The 15,554-nt window shown below is 46.5% G+C and overlaps 1 protein-coding gene across 7 annotated transcripts in view; it reads left to right on the forward strand.

The window, feature by feature from the left end:
• The window catches only part of THRB (thyroid hormone receptor beta), a 182,574-nt gene that overhangs the window by 20,167 nt on the left and 146,853 nt on the right, over positions 1 to 15,554 (forward strand). For 6 of the 7 annotated variants that reach the window (XM_068152280.1, XM_068152282.1, XM_068152288.1 and 3 more), the window contains exon 2: positions 13,542 to 13,571. The gene's annotated coding sequence lies outside the window, so the exon portion shown is untranslated. Of the gene's footprint in view, positions 1 to 13,262; positions 13,280 to 13,541; positions 13,572 to 15,554 lie in introns of those variants that run through there. The other variant, XM_068152284.1, reaches the window with a different exon arrangement.

Raw genomic sequence — 15,554 nt, forward strand, 5'->3', positions numbered from 1 at the left:
AATGTCTATCAATACCTGAGGGCTGGGGGTCAAGAGGGAGTGGACAGGCTGTGCTCAGTTGCATCCTGGGACAGGACAAGGAGCAGTGGATAGAAACTCCAGCACAGGAGGTTCCACCTCAAGATGAGGAGAACCTTCTTCACTGTGAGGGTCCCAGAGCCCTGGAGCAGGCTGCCCAGAGAGGTTGTGGAGTCTCCTTCTCTGGAGCCTTTCCAGCCCTATCTGGATGGATTCCTGTGTGACCTGTGCTGGATTCTCTGGTCCTGCTCTGTTAGGGGCATTGGACTTGATGATCTCTGGAGGTCCCTTCCAGCCCCTAACATCCTGTGAGCCTGTGATCTAAAGAATCTGCTAAGTTTCCCTTCTCTTGCTACTAAGATATCTTTAAAATGGCACTGTATTGGAGATAGGCAATGTACTGTAGACAAGCAAAAGTTTAGCTGTTGGCTTACATAATGGAGTTGGGAAATGTCACTGCAAATTATATTAGTTGCACTAAATGCTTTCTATTAAAAGCAACTGAATTTTTTTTGCTGCTGTGCTGGTATAGAGCTGCTGTCTGCTGTTCTGTAATGTTAACTGAACAAATATCAGCTAAGTTGGTTTTTTTTTCTTCTTCCTTGTTTCTCCAATACTCTCTCAGCCCCATTACAAAACTTGAGCATCAGAATTGTCAGGGTTGGAAGGGACCTCAAGGATCAGCCAGTTCCAAGCCCCTTGCCACAAGCAGGGACACCTCACACTGCAGCAGGTTGCTCACAGCCACATCCAGCCTGGCTGCAAACACCTCCAGGGATGAGGCTTCCACCACCTCCCTGGGCAACCTGTGCTGGTCTCTCACCACCCTCATGAGGAACAACTTCTTCCTAACATCCAATCTGAATCTACCCATTTCTACTTTTGTTCCGTCCCCCCAGTCCTATCACTCCCTGACACCCTCAAAAGTCCCTCCCCAGCTTTCTTGTAGCCCCCTTCAGATGCTGGAAGGCCACAAGAAGGTCTCCTTGGAGCCTTCTCTTCAGACTGGCCAGCCCCAACTCTTTTAGCTGTCCTTGTAGGTGCATTGTGAGTATAGAAGTGTGGCATGGAAGAGTGGCTACTGTCCCCCTGGTTTCTATTTTTTGGTGCCTTTTCATGTGGGTGTAGGACGTGCTGTGCAGCAGAAGCAATTGTGCATCAATTAAGGGCAAAGCAGAATTAGAGAGTTTTGAAATGTCAAGTCATGGAGTCACAGAATTGTTTTGGTTGGAAAAGCTTGTAGCCTGGTGTAGGCAAGCTGCTGCTCAGGATAGTTTTGACCCTTGGCAGTTATGTTTGGTGGTAGAAACACAGTCAGTTTGATTCAGAATCCTAGAGGTGCTGTGCTCATAGGGGCTGCCATGACATACAGACCACCAGGACAAAACAGCAGGCAGGCTTCTGCTACCAGTTTTGTTTTGTTTTGTTTTGTTTTTTCTTGGAAAGTACAGACAGAAGTTGTTGGATTTGTGAGAAGCCTAAGTTACTCCCCTGCCCTTCCATTTAAGAAAGATGCTTGGTTTTGTCCAGTTCAGTTTGTTTGGGTGGGTTTGTTCTGGTTTGTCTTGTTTATTTTCAACTGGTCAGCTGAAAATCTTTGCCCTGGTGTTTTGTTCTGCTTTAGGAAAGAAACCAACAGGAATGGTCTTTCATTTCCTTCAAATTGTGCTGTTGCTCTGATAAAGAGTTAAGGAATTTACTTTTTTGCTGATTTTTTATACTTAATGTGGGATCTTAAATTTTCAGAAGTGAGTCATGATTTGGCCTAAGCCCATTCTAGAGTGCATAACCTAAAACATCTGAAAGGTGGAACGCTGGAACAGGTTGCCCAGGGAGGTGGTTGTGACTGTTTAGGCTGGATGCCTCCAAAAAGGAGCCACAGAGTTGAGACTCCAGTGTACTGAATGTCCAGCCTGAAACCAGCCTAGCAGTGGGGGAGAAGAAAGAGCCCTGGGGTTTTGGGTGAACCCCAAGTGGGGAGAAGAGGGGTGTTGGGCTTTTGGTCTGGTGAAAGGAACTTACGTGTTTAGGCTGGGGATTTCTTTGAATCACTGTGCTGTTTGAATCACTCTGTGATTTGAATCACTGATAGTTTGTAGTATGTTAATTGCTTTGCCATTTAAACTTTCCATTGCTATCCAATCCCTTTGTGTGAGTGTCACTCTTTTGCCCCTTTCGGAGCAATAGAGCAATCTCTCCCACTCTAAACTAGGACAGCCGTTGAGGCTCCTTCCTTGGAGATATTCAAGGTGAGGCTGGACAAGGCCCTGGGCAGCCTGATCTAGCTGGGGATGTCCCTGCTGACTGTGGACTGAATGAGTTTTGGAGGTCTCTTCTGGCCCAGACCATTCTGTGATTCTGTGGTATTCCATTCTTATGGGAACAAGATCCCATTAAAAACACTGAGTTTTGTTTGTTGTTAAAATGCCTAGGCATCCAAACCCACCACCCCTATGCACAAATACAGCTCACATGATTTCCTTTCAGGCTGTGGTTGACAGCTATGCATAATCTGAAAAGGGCAGAAGACTTATTGCATGTGCTCTTATAAAGAGGAGGCAAGGATGAATAATTGAGAGTCCAGCCCCCCTGCCAGAGCACCATCACCTGCAGTAGGTCACACAGGAACACATCCAGGTAGATTTTGATGGTCTCCATAGAAGGAGACTCCAGAACTTCTCTGGGCACAGCCTGTTCCAGCTCTTCTGGTTTGTAAAATGAAGTTTTTGTACTTCATTGTAGCTTAGCTGCAATATTCACTTCTGATGTGTTTGCAGAAGAAAATGCCTTCCTTATAAGCAGAAAGCAAAATACATATGAGAACCTTTTCTTAGACTGAAGAGAAAGTAGGGTAGTGGTCAGGCTGGAGGACTATGAACCTCTTCCTCTCTCCCATATTTCTCTGCCTCTTCTCCACCAGTGGGCTTTGAGCATCTCCTTTCACCAGTATGGAAGGTAGTGAGGGTGATGCTAGCCATTCCTCCTTCCTGTCAAACCAGGACCACTTAGCCCCCTTGCACCGTGGGTTTACTGCACTCATACCTCTTTGTTTCTCCCTGCACATTCCTGTCGTGCTGCCTTCCTGCAGCCCTGTCTGGTGCAGGGATCCATGACAAGAGTCAAGACACTGTAATTACTGTATTTGTAACAGATTCTACAAGGGAGGCTGTGCTTGTGGCATTTAAGTCTCTTGCATTGGAGCTGGATCTCTGTTGACTATCTAATTTATCATAGTGCCTTGTCTCCACCAAAGCAATTAATAATAAACTGGTGGCTTTTGTCATATGTAGCACTAGCAACTGTTTTGATGTGTTGGAGGGTAGCCTTAAAAACCCAGTACATAACTCTGCATACTGCTGCCCACCAGTAATTAACTATTCACAAAACACAAACTCTGATAAGGAGTCACTGATCTGAGGGAAGAACTTCTGGAAAGCAATTACAGTTTTATTTCCAGTGTTTCTTGAATAACAGATTCTGCAAGCTTAATGATAAGCCAGTAGGATCAAAAGGGTCTCAGCATAACTTCATACAATGTGTTCTGCCTTTGGTTTTGATTCTCATCTGAATGTTTTGTTGTGAGGAGATACAGAAATCCTTCTGACTTACCAGGAACAAAAATTGTGATAGCCATTAGGGTGCTGCATATACAAGCAAATAATGAGTGATCACCATGTGTTAAAATGGCTTGCCAGCCATTTGCTGCTCATGCAGTACATTGAAGTGAGCCTATCACCCTCTTTAATGCAGACAGCAGGATCATAGAATCATAGAAGGGTCTGGGCTGGAAGGCACCTCCAAGGTCATCGAGTCTGACCTTCCCACAGTCAGCAGGGTGCTTGAAGTCATCTTTGCTTTTGTGTTTCTCTAGTCTTGGGACAAGCTGCCTGGAGTTCAGAGCATCCCCAAATAACTATGATGTGTCCCCTGGGGAGTGCCATGCAGGAAGCCACAGGTCTCTGGTGTGCAGGAACACCTGTCCCCAGGAGGCTGCTGGTGAAAAAGAGCTTCCAGAATCCTGTCTGCATCTACTGTGGGTTGGGGCATCTGACTCCTGTGTGTCCAGGTGGCTTTCTTTCCCAGCTGGAGCAGTGCAAGGGTAGTTGTCCTCAGTGGTGTTACCCAAGTGATGTGGTGTTGTTCGTGTGCTGGTGCCTGATCTGTGGCCAGAGCGGGCTCATGGCTCGTTTGTTCTGCCTGTGCTCGGCCTGTGGCTGTGTGGCTGGGGGAACTGCAGGCACACCTTTTCCTCTCTGCTATTCTTTTGCTGCCAAGACTTGCAGCTGATAGGTTTTGGGTGCTGGAGTACATCATCTACCTTTAGTGTGGTTGGTTGCTTTGGGCTCAGAGTTTGCTTGGCTCATTTATTTGCTAACTCTAAAATAGGTACAGCCAACACGGCAGAGCTTGGCAGAGACTGCAGGTGTCCTTTAGGGGTGGCATGCAGTTAAAATCCCATTGATGGTCATGTGGTTATAAGAGGGCCCTTACTGTAAGTGGTGATAATGCTCAAATGATTCCTTTAAAAACCCATGTTTTTCTATAGCATTTGCTCTACTGTGTCCCTAGGCAAAGAGCCTCCCAGTGTAATGACAGCTCTGTAAATCCTCATTCGTCCTCATGTTTGTAACAAAGGATTTGTCTGTTGAGTTACAACTGCAAATACCTCATAAATCCTGAAGCTGAGTATTATCTGTGATATACTGGGAGAAAAAACCACACAACCAAGCAAGCAAATACCATTGTCCTTCTAAAACTACACAAACATACATGAAACCTTTCTTGATGGGACATGCAAAATGGGGACAACAGCACTTTCCCCTTTCCTGCTGGTTGAGCACACTGAAGTTTTCAGAGTGCACAGTGCTTCAATTGTTTCTTTCTTTCTTTCTGATCTCCTTGGGTAGAAAGAAACCTTAAAGGTAATTGTGACAGATTGACTGTCATGCTTTGCTATGCATTTACTAACTGAATGTCTAAATCTGTCGGTTTTGCCTCTTAATCAGAGCTTAGACCAATTCCACCTCTCAAGGAAACCTGGAGGTTCTGCATGCTTGACCTTAGCTTCAGAAAACAAAGCAAATATAATTTCTTAAGGCTTTTGTCCTGATAGCTTCATCAGAAAGTCGTGATTCGACAATATTGTCATACCTTGCATTGAGTCAGAGTTGGATAGCACTAGAAGCTTCTGTTACTGCCACTAGCAGTGTTTGCCACCACCTCTCCACAAAGGATGAAGCGAAGTTAGGCAGCTGTGGAGACTGCGTAACCATAGCAGTGTTTCAGTTAATGTTTTTTGTTTGCTGCATATACCTGGCATAGGCAGAGGTTGTCTAAAGCCCTTCTTAGACATATCTCTTTCTGTTTCATCATCTCTTTCTTATATGGACAGGCTGGAGAGCTGGGGGCAGGCTAACCTCATGAAGTTCAATAAGGACATCTGAGGAGGAATATCAACAGGCACCAGGACAGCTTAGAGGCTGCCCTGCTGGAAAGCAGCTCCACATAGAAAGACCTTGGAGTGCTGGTAGGCAGCAAGCTCTGCATGGGAGAGCAATGTGCCCTTGTGGCAAAGAGAGCCAATGGGATCCTGGGGTGCATCAAGAAAAGTGTGTTCAGCAAGGCTAGGGAGGTTCTTCTCCCCCTCTGCTCTGCCCTGGTGGTGCACAGCAATAAGCCAAAGAACACCAGGTACAAGCTGGAACGTAGAAGATGCCAGCACCAGAACAAGAGGACACAGTCTCAAGCTGTGCCAGGGGAAGTTTAGGCTCGAGGTGAGGAGAAAGTTCTTCACTGAGAGTCGATGGAATGTGCTGCCCAGGGAGGTGGTGGAGTCCCCATCCCTGGAGGTGTTCAAGAGGGGATTGGATGTGGCACTTGGTGCCATGGTCTAGTTGCAAGTTCTGTGGTGACAGATTGGACTTGATGGTCTTTGAGGTCTCTTCCAACCTTGGTGATTCTGTGATTTCAGCTCAACATGAGGAGAAACTTCTTTACTGTGAGGGTGACAAAGCCCTGGAGCAGGCTGCCCACAGAGGTTGTGGAGTCTCCTTCTCTGGAGACTTTCCAAACCCACCTGGCTGCATTGCTGTGCAGACTGCCCTGGGTGATGCTGCTCTGGCAGGGGGGTTGGACCTGATGATCTCTGGAGGTCCCTTCCGGCCTCTGCTGTACTGTGACACTGTGGTACTGTGACACTGTGATACAGGCAACCAAAACTGCCATTTGAAAAATGCTTTGTAGTGAAACTGCTGACCTGGTGAATGTACAGTATTCTTGTACATGCTCCTTAAAATCCTTAAAATCAAGATAAATTACTCTTCTAAGCTTGCTTCCACTAACTTTCAAATGGCAGAGTTCCTTTTGATTTGTTCTTGGGATGTTTTTCATAGTTTTCAGATTGTATGCAGGATGTATTCCCTACTCAAGTCATGTAGTCTGTGCCACAGTTGTGAACTGCATTGGGATCACTCACTGGGAGATGTTGTAGATGGCAGTTAAGTGAGGGCACATGCCATATAGGTGGGGAAAAAAACAACCAACCAAACCCAAAACAGAACAAATAAATGTATCAAACCCGATTTCTGAAAATCAAAATACATCAGTTCACGTACTTCAGACTTGTTCACCATCATCCCCCCCATTAAACATGCATGAAACTTCGCCTGTAATAGACCTTGATTGCTTAATTTTGGATGGAATCCCCATGAGAGCTGTTTCTGTGTGCAGGTGTGATGCGTGTTCCATTCCAAGCAGAACATGGCATCACCAGCTCGCTCATAGGAAAAGTCTTGGGGGCATAAACAGCGTTTCTGGATAGCTCATGAGTTGGAGGCAGCCAGGTGTAAGGGACCGAACATCATTCTATGTGGCTCAACATTGTTGGCAGATCGTTTGGGATGTAGGGAGCTTGCACTTTGACCCCTGTGGCCGATCGAGGAGCTTTGGGGCCCGGGGGGCTTCTTCCTGGCGGCAGAGGCAACGGAGAGACAGCTTAGAGCCCCTGAGACAGAGAGAGAGAGTTTGGAGCCCCGGAGGTGGCCCCAGGGCTGCGCTCCGCTGTGGGCTCGGGGCGGGTGGCTGCGTTTAGCAACCGTGTGAAGCTGCGAACGGCGTCACCGGGTGGCGGTCTGCAAGGACTGCTTGGGGACCTGCTGGTGGGGGTCTCTGCCTCTCTGCCTGCCCTGAGCAGCCGCTGCGAGCGGAAAGCTGTAGCGAGGGAGCCGGATGCGAGGAATCGATTGCCGAGAAATCAGCGGCTAGAGACTGGGACCGTCGAGAACCACCGTGCTGCCTGCCGTGTTGCCCTGCCTCCCTACCTCCCTGCCTCCCTACCTCCCTGCCTGCCTGCCTCCCTGCCTGCCTCCCTGCCTCCCTGCCTGCCTGCCTCCCTCCCCGTCTGCCTCCCTGCCTGCCTCCCTACCTCCCTCCCCGTCTGCCTCCCTGCCTGCCTGCCTCCCTGCCTCCCTGCCTCCCTGCCTGCCTGCCTCCCTCCCCGTCTGCCTCCCTGCCTGCCTCCCTACCTCCCTCCCCGTCTGCCTCCCTGCCTGCCTGCCTCCCTGCCTGCCTCCCCGTCTGCCTCCCTGCCTGCCTCCCTCCCTGCCTGCCTGCCTCCCTGCCTGCCTCCCTCCCTGCCTCCCTCCCAGCCAGCCTCCCTGCCTGCCTCCCTGCCTGCCTCCCTACCTCCCTCCCCGTCTGCCTCCCTGCCTGCCTCCCTGCCTGCCTGCCTCCTTCCCTGCCTCCCTCCCTGCCTCCCTGCCTGCCTGCCTCCCTGCCTGCCTCCCTCTCTGCCTCCCTCCCAGCCAGCCTCCCTGCCTCCCTCCCTGCCTGCCTCTCTCCTTCCCTCCCCATCTGCCTCCCTGCCTGCCCCCGCCCGCTGCCCCTGTTCGCACCATCCCCGCCTGACCACGGCAGTATTTCTATCTGCAGCCTGTCAACCAAGCCACTCTGGCAGTTGCCACTGTTTCAGCCTTAGTTCTGTTCCCAGGGTGTAAAGTTAGTCACATTAAAGGTCCAGTGGGGCATCAATCAGGATTTAAGATCAGCTGCACCCAGCCTCTCTGATATCTGAGGACAAGCCGGAAGGCAAATGGAGTTCAGTTTCTGCCAAATTCCCCACGGCTGGACTGTGACACCAGGCTTTAAGCTGGGAGGCATAATGAGCTGGGACTGGCACCCTGGAAGAGATAACAACAGAGTCTGTTGTCCGTTATTCCAGGACTCAGTAATGGCCGTGGAGGTGTTAGGTCAGTGGTCAGACTTGCAGATCTTAGAGGTCTTTTCCAACCAAAATGATTCTGTGATTTTGACCCTCATCATTCTCATGTCACTGGGATGATTATAAGTAGACAAATAAATGCTTTATGATACAAGGTTTGAAGTTCTACATCTCTCTGCTGCAGTTTATGCTTACTTGGACATGTGACAGTAAAATCAGGCACCTTGTATAAAACAGTCTGCATCCAAGGGTGAAATGTCTGACCAGCTTTTGGCTGTCTCAACTTGTCTGCTCTCCGGATTCCTCTTGCTCAGATGGAGAAGGAGAGGTGAAAATTCTGGGGTGCTGTTTGCACTACCAGTCTCAGAAGTGGTGACTTCTGCTTTAATCGTATACTGCAGTATAAGATGAAACACATGGGGAATTAATACCCCTGAGTCCCCCAAGTCTCCATTTCACCACTTTCATTTGGCATTAAAAGCCAGAAGGTTCCCCTCAGAACTGGCTAGTGTTAGTTTTTTGTGGCCTTTTGGGCAATACTCAGAAAAATGATCAACACTGGTAGTTCAAAAATATGTATGACGATGTGATTTCAGTGTCCAGTTGGGTCAAGCTACCTGGCAGAAAGAGAGTTTCTGGGCCCAGGAGGAGGCCTAGCTTCCCAAAAGTCATTGACCTTTGTGATTTCTATGACAGCCAGTCACCATGAGAATGAATAAATCATGGGTAAAGAAATGGGTGTATCAAGAGCAAGATGGGTTTATCAAGGAGACTGAGGAGACCTCATTGCTCTCTCCAACCACCTGAAAGGAGGTTGTAAGTGAGGTGGGGTTTGGTCTCTTCTCTCTAGTGTCAGGTGATAGAACAAGAGGAAGAGGCCTGGAGTTGTGGCTGGGGAGGTTTAGGTTGAATATTGGGAAAAATTTCTTTCTGGAAGGAGTGGTCAAGCATTGGAATGGGTTGCCAGAGAGGTGGTAGAGTCACTGTCCCTGGATGTGTGTAAGAAACATGTGGACGTAGCATTCTGAGGGGTGGTCTCAGGTGGACAGTTGAACTCAATGAACTCAGAGCTTTTCTAACCAAAACGACTCTCTGATTCTATGACAGAGGACTATGCACACTTCCTCGGGGAGGAGTGACTCAGTGGCCATGCTGGGGGGGCAGCAGGACACAGACCATGCAGGCCATAGATCCCTCTTGCAGTTGGCAGGTAGCTGTAGGCCTGTGGGTGAGGCTGTAAGCAATTTTTTAGCCACAGTGGCTAATTTTTAATCTCTACATACACTTTATATGAGACTATTTGATGTGTTTACTGCTGCCTTCCAGCTGTGATCTTCTTGTTGCTGTCCAATCCAAACACAGACTTTCTTCTAGCCTTTTATCCTTCCAAGAGCATACACTTGTATGACAAGGATGAGTAGCGTTGTGGTGGTAGTAAACATTTTCAGGATGCATCTGTAGGTCCCAGAGATTAGGCTGTGGGTGCAGGCCTACCTGCTGCCTTGCTGCCCCCACAGAGGCTGTTTCCCTGAAGAAGCACTGAACCATCCAAGACATGCTGTGTGGAGCTTCAGAAATGGAAATGCTGTCGTGGATTAGACTTTGGCATGCTGCACTCACGCCTCTTCGCTCTGCAAAGTGCATGGCACAGCTTGCTAACTACTGCAGATGCTGGAACTGTGAAATCAAATGGCCTTGAGTCAACACTAGGGAGGCAGGAAGAATCGAATTGTGTTTCTATGCCAGCAAGGTTCCTTGCATCTTGAGGAAGAACTTTGTTAAGAGAGGTCAGTGAGATTTTTCCCGGGTGGTAGTTTTGTTTTTTCCTGTGGTCTTGGTGCTTGGTTTTGGTTGTTTGGCTGGGGTTGGTTTGGGGTTTTTGTTTGTTTTGGTTGGTTTGTTTGCTTCAGTTTGGTTGGTTTTGGTTGGTTGGTGTTGGTTGGTTTTAGTTTGTGGGTTGGTTGGTTTTGGTTGGTTGGTTGGTTTGGGTTGTTATTTGGTTTTGGCTGGTTGGTTTTGGTTGGTTGGTGCTGGTTGATTCTGTGGGTTTTGTTTGTTTGTTTTAAATGATACACATTTTAATTCTTACTGGGAGCTGCAAAACAGCAGAACTGAAAGCCACGTTCATTAAAATGGCTTTAGGGATTCATTTATCTCCTGGTGGAGATTCTCGGTCCCTCACTTCTTTCTTTTTCCTTCCCTAGCTCGGATGGAATGAGGGCTCAGTGCCTTTCCAGAAATGGCTGGGGCTTTCTATTTGTTTATGTATGTGTGGAAGCAGAAAAGCAGTGCTACCATGCCTAGTATGTCATCTTCTCAAAGACTGGGGCAGAATATGTAATCTACATCTACATTTTGTGAAGTGTTGCCCGGATGACTTTTATCCTGCTGTGCACTGGACAGCTGCTGAACCATATAGAAATACCTTCCTTTAGCTGACTGGGTGTATTCATCAAACCCACGTCTTGGGTGAAGGCAAGATACATTGCTGTATCTTCAGCTTTGTGGTTTCTGCTGAACAGCATAGAACACAGTATCGCAGGCTCACAGGATGTCAGGGGTTGGAAGGGACCCAAAGAGATCAACGAGTCCAACCCCCCTGCCAGAGCAGGACCATACAATCTAGCTCGTGTCACAGAGGGACACATCCAGGCGGGCCTTCAAAGTCTTCAGGGGAGGAGGCTCCACAACCCCAACAGCAAAGATTGCATAATAATGACTGAAGGAGATAGGAACGCTTTTATGGGTACATCTCCATGCAGTCCATCAATTTCTAAGTCTGTTAAAGGAGGAAGTTTTCAGCTACATCTATTCTGCTGTCTAATCAATTTGGCAGTATTACTTTTGTGTGGTTCAATGAGAGTGGGTGGGAGTCTTCTCAAGACTCATGAACAGCTTCAGTAGCAAAGTACATCCTCAGAACGCTCTCTGTCAGTAGGTTTCTTCAGTGTTAGTTTTACTGTTTATGAAACTGATTCATGAGGAATTGTTCTGCATAAGGTGGCTCATTCCAAAAGATTTATGATTTTTATTGTTTGTAATCCAAATTGGAAGGATTATAGTAAACACCTTGTTGAAATTACAGAGCCTTTTGTCACTAAGTGTGGACAGTTGTCTGCTTAGTTTTAGCTTCATTGTATTAATGTGCTTTTGAAAGGCAATCTGTTAGAATCCCTCCAGAGTGCATCCAAAGGCAGAACATTTGGTGGCTGGTAACAGGCATAGGTTTTACTGTAAAGAATCATGTGCTCAGAAAAGTGATGCCTCTGAACACTGCAATGAAAATGCCTTCTCTTTTTTGACAGACATATTTCCCATCAAGCAAGGAGGTGATTAACCATGAGAGAAGTGCAAGTGGTTAACAGAACATACTATATTTCTATGTGAAAGCAAAGAGCCTAGGTGAAAGTCTTTGCCAAGGTGTCAGAGAGAGATAAGGCAGGAAAAAGTCTGATAAGTCTTTTAAGCTGACTATTTGGAGCCTCACTTAGCCAGTGTGGTTTTGGGAGCACTGAGGTGGAGGTTATCTCCACTTGGGTGGAGGCCAGGTTATTTGAAGACAGAGAGAAGCTTCCTGCTGCCTGATGGAGAATAACGGGCCTTTCTTCCTCTAAGACGTGGTCCTGCACAAATACCTACTGAGACCATCAAGCTAGGCAGGCTAGCCCATGAGAACCTGTGATGGGAGTGCTCCTGGCCCTCATTATAGCTTGTCTTGTTATCAACAGCTAGATCAGATAAGTGAAACTTATGCAAAGTGCTTCTTTAAGCATGCTGAGTTGTGTGTTATTTTGGTTTTTTTTTGCATTGACCACACGTTTTGAGACCCAGCTTTGAATTTGTCCTTGGCAAAGATGGATAAGGTCTCTCCTTGTTTTCCCATCATCTCTAAATATCTGGCTGTACCGACTAATGGCTAATGAAGTGTACAGAAAATGCTGGAGGTTGGAAATGCTTTGCCTGTGACTCAGCAAAATTTTCAAGCAATAGTGCTAATAATTGTCAGATTTTATTAGACTTGGCTTTCTGCTTTCTGTTTCATGCTGTGTATTATGCTAATTTAGCAAATGAGGTAAGATAAAGTGTGATTCTGTTCTTGCATATGTTAGTCACAAACAGCCCTCCCCCCAACCCCCATTTACTTCAGTTACCAGAATCCAAGTCCCAGTTAAAATGCTGAGGCCTGCAAATAGTTCTGCTTGATTCCAAAGAGCTGAACAAGAGGTACAAAGAAATGAAAGGTTAATTAATACTTTTCACAGACCTCAACATTCATTGATTGTCCTGAGTCATACTGGAAATTGTTCAGAACAGTCTTAGCTTTTTTGGTGCTTGGGTTTTGTGATGTATATATTGGTAAGCTAGTGGCATGGTACTTAGAATGGCTCAGTTGAAGCAGGTGTTTGATGAAATGCTGTGGTAGTTTGAGGCCTTGAAGAAAAGAAACCAGCAGGTTCTGTATCCTATATATGTGTTAGGTGTGCAGGATTCCTGTCTGCTGTATTCTCCTCTATATTTTCCAAATAGAAGTCTGTATTTCTCTCCAATTCAATGGGAGTAAATTATTTCTGTCCCCTCCTTAAAGTACGACAAATGGCTTGATGCTTTCGTTCTTTTTCTTGAACAGACTGCCCAGGGGGGTGGTGGAAGCCTCATCCCTGGAGGTTTTGAAGGTCAGGCTGGATGTGGCTGTGAGCAGCCTGCTGTAGTGTGAGGTGTCCCTGCCCATGGCAGAGGGGTTTAAACTGGATGATCCCTGAGGTGCCTTCCAACCCTGACAATTCTATGATTCTACAACCCACACAGGCTCTACTTATTCCAGGACTGAGCAGCAAATAGCTGCTTTTTACCAAAAAACCCAAAACCCCAAGTACTTCCAGACTGGGAAATTCTTGGAATGAGTATGCTGCAATGCAAGTCCAACTTACAACAGAAAATGCCAAGTGTCTAATAAGCATAATGGAAGTACCAATACTGGTCATGAAATACTGTTTGCACTGAAAAATAAACCTCTCAGGTGTGCCTAATCAGCCTGGAGCTCAGGTGAGGAATTGACTGGGTCATACTGGTATTTCCAAAGCACTTGAAATGTTTGTGCAGAGCAGCTAGTTGAGATAGCAAATAAATAAAGGCCTCCACCCCAGAGTGTTGAGGATGATCAATTCTCAGAAGAATGGGAATTTGTTTCAGTTTTGTGAAAATACCCTCACAGTTCTGGTGGGGTTTGGAGTGAAACTGCAGTGCCAGCCTTAGGAAGTACTTTGTGCCAGCTGATCTGTAATACAGATTTCTTTCCTCTTTTCAGGGCAAGAACAGAAAATGAAGCTCTGATGAGGTAAGATTTATTTTTTATTATTTATTCAACTTTACTAAGATATTCAAGTTGTTTGGAAGTAATTGTTGACAGATGTGCTCAGTGCTTAGAGCTGGTCCTAGACATAAGGCAGGCCAGGTACGAGGTACGTTAAAGCGCCAAGGAGCATGAGGCTGTGCCGCCGAATGAAGGTAGTGACATCTGACTCTGTTCTGACTGAGCAACTGTTTGGTCTTTTGATCAAGGTGGTATCTGCATACATTTGGAAACTTCTTTTTGCTTATAAGGAGTTTAAGGCTGATTATTTTTCAGCAGAGTAGCGTTTTCACTACTCAAATGAAAACTTGGCATCAAAGGAGAACTTCCCTGCAGTGTGAGATAGGAATGGACATGTACTCTGATAAGCAGCTTTGTAGCAAATGTTGGGGGTTTGAGATGGGATGGTAGGGATTTAGGAATTCCATAGCTAAAGGAATGTATCTGTAGTGGAGGAATGAATGCTTCTAGCTAGAAGAGTGCCTATTTCCACTTCTGTATGGCATGACTCAGGCTGCACTCTGGAAATCAATTCCCTGTACACCTGCTAGATAAGCCAAAGGTGGAAGGTGGTCTTTTAATACATTACCAACAGCAAGGGAGCTTAAAAAAGAGAGTTTTTTTCTCTTTCATCTGTAGTGAGGATGCTGATGTTCGTGTACTGTGTTGCCTGTAAAAGGAAGCAGCTGTGTCAAGCAGTGTAAGCAGGTGTGTGACAGGGAGTTGTTCTGACAGGCAGCTGCAGGATGAACCTGTTCAGAGCATTATGGAAACACAGAATTACTTTTCAGCCATAGCTAATAGTTTACATTTTAATAACCATTCACAGGACACTGAGGAAAGGAATTGCTGCTGCTTACTGTTTTTCTTTTCTCCCATATTTGCCTGGTTTGGCTTTTCTTGGAGGTTAAAAGCTTGCAGAGTTGTTGGCTGGGTTTTAGGCCCCTATTTCAGGTCAAATGCCTTCCCAATCAAAGTGTGATTAAACAGCGATGGTTTTTAGACCACCTGATGTCTTGAACCAGTAAAGGTTTGTACGTCTCCATGAAGTGTTTCTGGTTTGCAAAAGGGCATCCTTGGAGTAGGGAAGAGGGAGGGTAACAAAATAAAATAACAAAATCAGTTAAGCTATGCAAAGTGTAAAGTGTTTTAAACCACAAATGAGTAGAAAAATGAAATATTAATGGAAAACCCCCAGCAGTATTGAGCAAAACTAGTGAGGTGTCACAGCACAGTGTTCTTGTCATGGGGAATTGTAAAGTAGTGTTGTAAACAGCAGACAACTCAGCTCTGCATACTCTGACTTTGGATTGTACCTGGAGAGTATGTGCATGCACTTGCAGTTACAGAGGTGTGTGCATGTAGAATGTAGCCCTGAGACAGCATGTCCTGCTCCTCTGCCCAAGTCTAGAGGGACTAAGAGCCCTTTTGGAGTAGGGCTAAGAAAGCTGAGGGACTTGAGAATTTGTTGAGAACCACATGGGTCGAGTACAGGGATTTAGTAAATGCCAGAAGAAATTCTAGTTCTGAGAAGTCTTTGTACACTGATCTCATCAGCATCTGTGATCCAGGGAGGACACAGGTCCTTCTGTCTCCTCACCCTGGATTAAGCCATACAGGAACTGGGCAAACATTGCAAAACCGAATTAAGCTCACTCTGTTTGTAGTTGATCACCTAGCACAGGATGGCCTTATGTAGAACCTCTGAGTGCTGCAGTGATATAAATAGCCAAGTAAGGTGCCTAAGAAATGCAGCACGACAGCAGTAGTGGAAATGTACTCATTTTGTTTCCCAGAGTCACAACTGGAAGTATTTTCGGGTACTTACTGCTCACCCCTGGACTTCTGCCCTGGCAGTGCCTGCAGAAGTGCTGGGTCATTGTGTTAGCAGGGTTTTTATGTGGTCGTGACATACAAGGAGTGGGAAAGCACCTGCTATCAGCTATCTACTCCTGTATGAGTTAGCTG

The sequence above is a fragment of the Melanerpes formicivorus genome, unplaced genomic scaffold (assembly GCF_026170545.1).
Source record: "Melanerpes formicivorus ecotype bairdi unplaced genomic scaffold, bMelFor1.0.p_v2 SCAF_23, whole genome shotgun sequence".
NCBI lineage: Eukaryota > Metazoa > Chordata > Aves > Piciformes > Picidae > Melanerpes > Melanerpes formicivorus.